Genomic DNA, 7,077 nt, shown 5'->3' with positions numbered 1-7,077 from the left:
TTTGCCCAACCGCCTCTTTTTCCCCATTTTCTACATTTTCCTGTCATCCACTTTTACCTCTTTCCTCTTGTTTCTTCTGTTTTTCTTAATTACATAATATTCTACATGATTATGGCCTTAGTACACAGAGTCTGAATGTCCAATTCTCATCCGATGGAGGCATGATTTTTGTTTTTAATTTCCATTGCAAAAAAAAAAAAAAAAAAAAACGAGATTTTGTTTTGAGATGATAACATTATCAGGCCAATTTCTATTTTCTTATGTATGGTAGGCCAAATAACTTTTTATTCTGAATTAACGATATCGGAAATTATTATTCAGATATAGGGAACTCTATTTTTTTCCGATATCGGTAATTGTAGTGCCGATATCGGAAATTCTATATCTGATATAGGAAATAACGTTTAAATTATGATATCGAAATTCTAATTCTCAAATCGGAAATTCTAATTCTGACATCGGATATATAAATTCTGTTATCGGAAGTTCTATTTCTCACATTAGAAATCAGAAAACAAATTTCAATATCAGATTCCGATATCGGCAATTCAATTTCCAATATCGGAAATTCAAGGTATTCTGCGCATCAGTTACAAGGGAGGAGAAATTATTGCAGCAGAATGAGAGTGAAATTCTGATATCGGGAATTCTAAGATTTTCCGTTATCGGAAATAGAATTTCTTATATCGGGAATTGAATTTCTGATATCAGGAATTACTAAGATTTTCCGATATCGAAAATTGAATTCATGATATCGGAACTCGAATTTCCCATATCATAATTAGAATTTCTGATATGGAAAATTGTTTTATAATTCCTGATATCAAAAATAGAATTTTCGATATCGGAATTTTTAATTCCAATTCCGATAAAGGAATTAATAGAATAAAAAGTAATTTGGCTTGCCATACTAATGGTACATGTATATACTTCTTGACACAGCTATTACTTTTAAAACTTGTCTCTTCACTATAAAATAATATGACTGAAATATTTCCGGATGTACAAAGTGCTACAAACCAATTTATTTCCGCGTGCGATTGAATTTCTCAAGAAGGCCAAAACAAGATTACGTTATTTGCCGACATTGCAAATAAGGTGTAGTGGTATAATAAGCAAATATGTACTCGTTAATATTCGAAAAATCTGAATTTCTTAAATAATGTATTAATAACAAATCATTTTTAATTATGAACAACTATTCCGATTTCTATAGACATGTACTTTAAAAACAATAATCTAATCGTTTCCGAACTTAATTTGGGCATTATTACGGCAAAAGAAGGGAATTTTTGTTTAGTCTACAAAATCGAAAATAATTTAGCCCCAAACTACAATTTATCGCCATTCACTTCTTCCTCCTTTTTGCTGTAAATACTGTACATTTTATATGTTCGACCACATGTGAGAAGAGTCTTTGACTCAATGTGCAATCGAATGAAAATAAAGTCAATTATTATTATAATTATAAAAGTCGGCGATACTAATAACTATTAGTAATTATATAATTCCTCTTTACAGACTTTCTTTAACTAAATCTTCCTTTATTCCTTCTTCTCTTCATATGTAGAATGATTTGGGTGAACCGACTAGATCATCACCTTTATAGCAATTTAAAATATATATATATATATATATATATCACATAATATATATATACTATATATCACATAATTCTAATGAAAAATATCCAGCCTATTACAATTTTGACGACAGAAATACAAATATTGTGCCTACAAAGTTAAGACATTGGTGTAGTCAGTTCAACTTCGATTGTTCTCGAGTAAACTTAATCAGCAATCCAAATTGTATCTGTGGTCATAAGTGTGAGGTTGCCTATCATTTTTTCTTCCAATGTAATGAATATGTGAATGGCAGATTTATTTTAATAAATAACTTAAGAAACTTGAATTTTGATGTAAATTTGAAAGTTTTACTATGCTGCAGCGAACTATATGCTGATCATATACACCGAAGTATTTTCAGACACATGCACCAATTTATAAAGTCCAGCAAAAGATTTTGATTTTATATTTATATCAATTTTGTAATGTTAAAATATTTTCTAGGTCTCTTGTCTCATCATTTTATAGTTTAAGTTGTAATAATTTTCGCCTGATCCATTTATCTTTTGTTTTGACAATAAAATATGTTTAAACTTAAACTACCGGTAAAGTGACATCTCCTTCTCGCCAAATAATCACTCAACCATATGCATGGTAACCAAGTAAGAGTCCGGCCTAAAAATGTAGGTGCGTTAATTCTACCGAAATCACCCCGGGGTCCTCGTACGGCAAGATACACCCCTAAATATATTTTTTTTTTATAAATTTTGTGTCTAAATTTTATGCTACGAATGGGAAAACAGGGAAATTCGACGCCGTCACGCATTTAGTTTCAACAGCGGTTTGTACAGCAACATGACGTCATTCGATAATTGATGACGTCAACAATCTGTGACGTGAAAATGAGGGGAAAAATGGTCAAAGTCTAAAATCTCGACCAATCAAAAGACCAGAAGGTTTTATTCCACATGTGGAACATCAATAAACAATGTATTTATCCAACATCACCCAGCATATTTATACAATGATCTGTGAGTGGATTTCCACAACGGATTGTGGTAGAGATTTAGCTTATCACATAATTCGCCTGATATCAAGTGATTTCGCCCGTGTAATCTTTTTGCATATGTCACTAGTATATTATGACCCGGAGCGATTTTCATTGGCTGAAAATTCATTGTGAGGTCAGACAGGAACAATAAAATGACGTCAGGAAAAAATGACATGACGTCAGGATTAATGAGGACGGCGGGACAAAATGGCGGTCTCTGCCGGATTTTCGAAATACATTTTGACGTTATATTCTTTGGTTACATGTATGTAGGTATTTGTAAAATATGTGATAAAAGTATCTTAAATTTGTGTTCATTTCATATGAGATTTTATAAAACTCGTCTCGAAGTTTTAATTTTTGCTCGCAAAGGCTCGCAAAAATAAAACATTTCATATAGACACGTTTCATAATATGAAATGAACCCTCATGTAAAGATCCAATATTTATCAACCCATACAAGACAAAATGGCGTCTGGTATGTAACGTTTTGCTCTGACGTAACGATCGTTATTTTATAGACGTTGCTTCTGATTGACTGAGGTAACGACGTTATTATTTCATAGACGCAATGTCTGTAGCGGTGTCACGTTGTCGGGTTATATGTACTTTGAGATTTGATGTTCAGAGATAGCGTTATAAATAAATACATGCTTCTTCAATTCCGAATTTGCATATTACAGAGTTATCTGCACTGGCGGGTAGGTATTGATTGTCATATGTTTGCGCAGCGTAACGTCATATCGTTTCTGCGAAAACGGGAGTGAATTGCGCTCACAAAATAATGAATTAACAATCGATACCTACGCGACAAGGGAGTGCTAACTCTGTAATACGCAAAGACGGACATAAGACACAGCTAGGAAACAACGCCACATTCTAAAAATAGCACACCAGCAAACGCTCAAACATACTAAACTTGGTTAGTTTGTTTGTCACCCCGGGGTTGATTAAATTAACGTCCTATTAACAGCTTTAAAAATTGGTTAGGGAGGGATTGAAGTTTATACAATGTTTCTTGTCTACGCGGATCATCATTTTCACAATCCAATTCGTCTCCTTTCAGTTAAAAGGCTTAGTAATTGCTATTTATTATGCATTCAATTATTAATGTTAAAGACACAATGGATTGCGAATAACATTTCTTTCGAAGACATGAAATTGCTAATAACATTTCATTTCGACAAACATGAACTTAATTTGAATCAACTTCACAAAAACAACAATTAAAACCAAAAAGTGGGAAGGTTAATGCAACAATAATATGACGTATAAAAAATACGTGTAATTACAATTACATAATAATACATTTCTTACAATTGTAAGGGTGGATATAAACGTCAGTGATAGGTCACCACTGGAGTATGGGGGATGCAGGTAACTCAGTCATAGTGCATTGTCCATCCAGCTTTGACCACGTGGCGAGATATAGCCCTTTGATAAAATGGCGATTTTGTCGTTTTTCCCTGCCAAAAAATGCACAAGGTTTTAGCGCCTTTAATACTTAATTTCTGCATATACATAGCATGGACAGATGTCTAACCAAAGTAATGCTTTTCATCGACATTGACTTCATTCAAGTCACAGTTAGGTAAAATTACAAAAATAATTTTCCCGTCCAAACTTTAGGACTCTTATACCCCATTAAATCTGATCATACAGATTCCCATATTGTCAACAGAGGCCCAGAGGCCTGTATCGGATCACCTGTATTGTAATGCCAAATAATTTCTCTGAATACAGTTCATTGTTTCGTTTCTGAAGGAATGTAATATTAACGCTCTAAATCCCCATATTGGGCCCCACCCTTCCTGCCACGCCTGGGGGTCAGAGCCAAAAATTTATAACATGTTCTGTTTCCCCGTCCACAGAAGGAGGTTTCTGGCCAATTTGTGTGTACAAGTCCATGCAGAATCTCTATGAAAGTAGCAAGTTTAAAGGATTTACCTTTCCCCCTATTGGGCCCCCCACCGTCCTCCTACCCCCAGGGATCATAGCCAAAATTTATACGAACTTCTGTTCCTCTTCCCCCAAGGGATGTTGTTTCTGCCAAATCTTGGTTACAAAATCCATGCAGAACTCTAGGACCAGTAGCGATTTGATAGAATTTACCTCTATTTCCCCTATTGGGCCCTCGCCCCTGCCTGCCCCCTGAGGGTCAAAAGCAAAAATTATACAAGTTCTGTTCTCTCAACCCCCAGGATTTTGTGGGTCCAAATTTAGGTTACAATCCCATACAAAACTCTAGACAATCAGTAAGCAATTTAAAGAATTAACCTATAAATCCCCTATTGTGTCCCGCCCCTCCGTGCCCCGGGGACCAAGCCAAAATTTATACAAACTCAGGTTCTTATTCCTCAAGATATTTCTGGCCAAATTTTGGTTTTAACACTCCTTGTAGAACTCTATGACTAGTACGCATTAAAGGATTTACGTCATCTATTTCCCATATTAGGCCCCACCCCTCCAGCCCCCGGGGGCCAGAAGCCAAAATTTATACAAGTACGTGTCCCCTTTCCCCCAAGATTTGGTGTCAAAATTAAGTACAATCCATTGTAAACTCTTATGTGACTAGTAGCGATTTAAGATTACCTCTATTTCCCTATTGGGCCCCCGCCCTCCATCTAGAACACTTTTACATCAAAGATCGATTACGGCATAGACTTCTCGAGTTATGTCCCGTTAACCGTAGCTGCATAAAAACTAACAAGAGTCGCCAACATGACGACGAAAGTTCTCACAAGATACAAGTTTAGTGCACGCGGCATGCACGGAGATGAAGCCATAATTTAGATGATACCTTTACAGAGGACAATCATCTTTGAGTGTAAATAATTTGAAACTCAAAGTCTTGTTTTATTTCACAATTTAGATGAGCTGAATGTCAACAGAAATTTACAAGCACTCTTAAATTTGGAAGTCCTGCACTTTCTGTAGACCAAAATACTAGTAATAGATTTTGATTTTATGTAAACTAAATTAGACGTAACTCGTGCTAAAATTATAATCTCACATTCTTTCTCTACATCTCTTTTCACAGCGCGCGCTCTCTCTCTCTATTTCCATACCCCCCCCTCTCTCTCTCTCGTAAAAAAAACATTTTATTAAACATTTTGTTTTTTGTCGTATTTTGTTGTCATCATGTGATGTTTGTATATTATATTAATTTGCATTATTTAGGAAAGGACTGAATGAGGGGATAAAACTCGTGTCCGATCCTTTTGTTATTCAACAATGAAACGTGTTTCAATCAAATAATCTAGTACATTATTTTTCTGTACATGTATTTACACTATAACTAAAATAACCAAGTTTAAATCAATAAGAACTTTAAATGGGGCAATTTTATTAAAGATGTTTTGCAAAGTCTATATCAATCTAAATCTGAAAACTAAAGCAAGTTGTATTATTTCTTTTAAATACATCTATTTACATTTATAAAAGTGAAAAATAGCACAAAAATGTATTCTGCAGCAGCTTGATAATAATTAACAGTTACTGATTTGCTGATCACCAATCTGATTAAAATTCAGATCCATGTCATCACTACGTTGGATAAGAGGCCTCTATTGAACGGAGTGGTTATATGGATCTGTATTTCAATCAGATTGCTGTGAAGTCAACCAAAAAGTCGAAGTATGCAGACTATGGCTTAATTAAAAACCTTTGAAGGAAAATAGATTACATAAAACTATTCATAGCTGGTCCTTATCGGTCAATAGAAGTTGGGAAAACAGAGTGGTCAAACTATTGAGTGATAATAACTTAGAACAATTACTCACGAATGTTCATGTAACATCTACCAAATAATGTGTAAAATTAGTTAAACTTTTGTTTGTTTGTTTGTTTGTTTGTTTGATTAATTAACGTCCTATTAACAGCTATGGTCATGTAAGGACGGCCTCCCATGTTTGCAGTGTGATGCGTGTATGTTGTGCGAGGTGCGTGTTTTGGGAGACTGCGGTATATTCATGTTGTGTCTTCTTGTATAGTGGAACTTTTGCCCTTTTTATAGTGCTAAATCACTGGAGCATGCCGCCGAAGACACCAAGCAACACACCCCACCCGGTCACATTATACTGACAACGGGCGAACCAGTCGTCCCACTCCTTTTTCGCTGAGCGCTAAGCAGGAGCAGAAACTACCACTTTTATAGACTTTGGTGTGTCTCGGCCAGGGGAGAGAACCCAGAGCCTTCCTCACAGGGGCGAACGCTCAACTGAAGGCCAAAAGTGAGGCGGTGCCAAGGGAGGCATTAGGAAGGATAAAGTCAGTTAGGAAGAAGAGAAAAGATAAGATCCTAAATTTAGTCGCCTTTTACGATCATGCAATAGGGGCAGCAGGTACAATTCTAACGCCCTACCTGCAGGGCCAAGTTAAACATCATTTCACTAATACCGATAATGATAACTGGAAAGAGGAGTTATTTAATGACAAAAATTGTATAAATGGTAATAAACT

The sequence above is a fragment of the Argopecten irradians genome, chromosome 16, assembly GCF_041381155.1.
Source record: "Argopecten irradians isolate NY chromosome 16, Ai_NY, whole genome shotgun sequence".
Taxonomy (NCBI): domain Eukaryota; kingdom Metazoa; phylum Mollusca; class Bivalvia; order Pectinida; family Pectinidae; genus Argopecten; species Argopecten irradians.
This window is presented reverse-complemented; position numbering follows the sequence as displayed.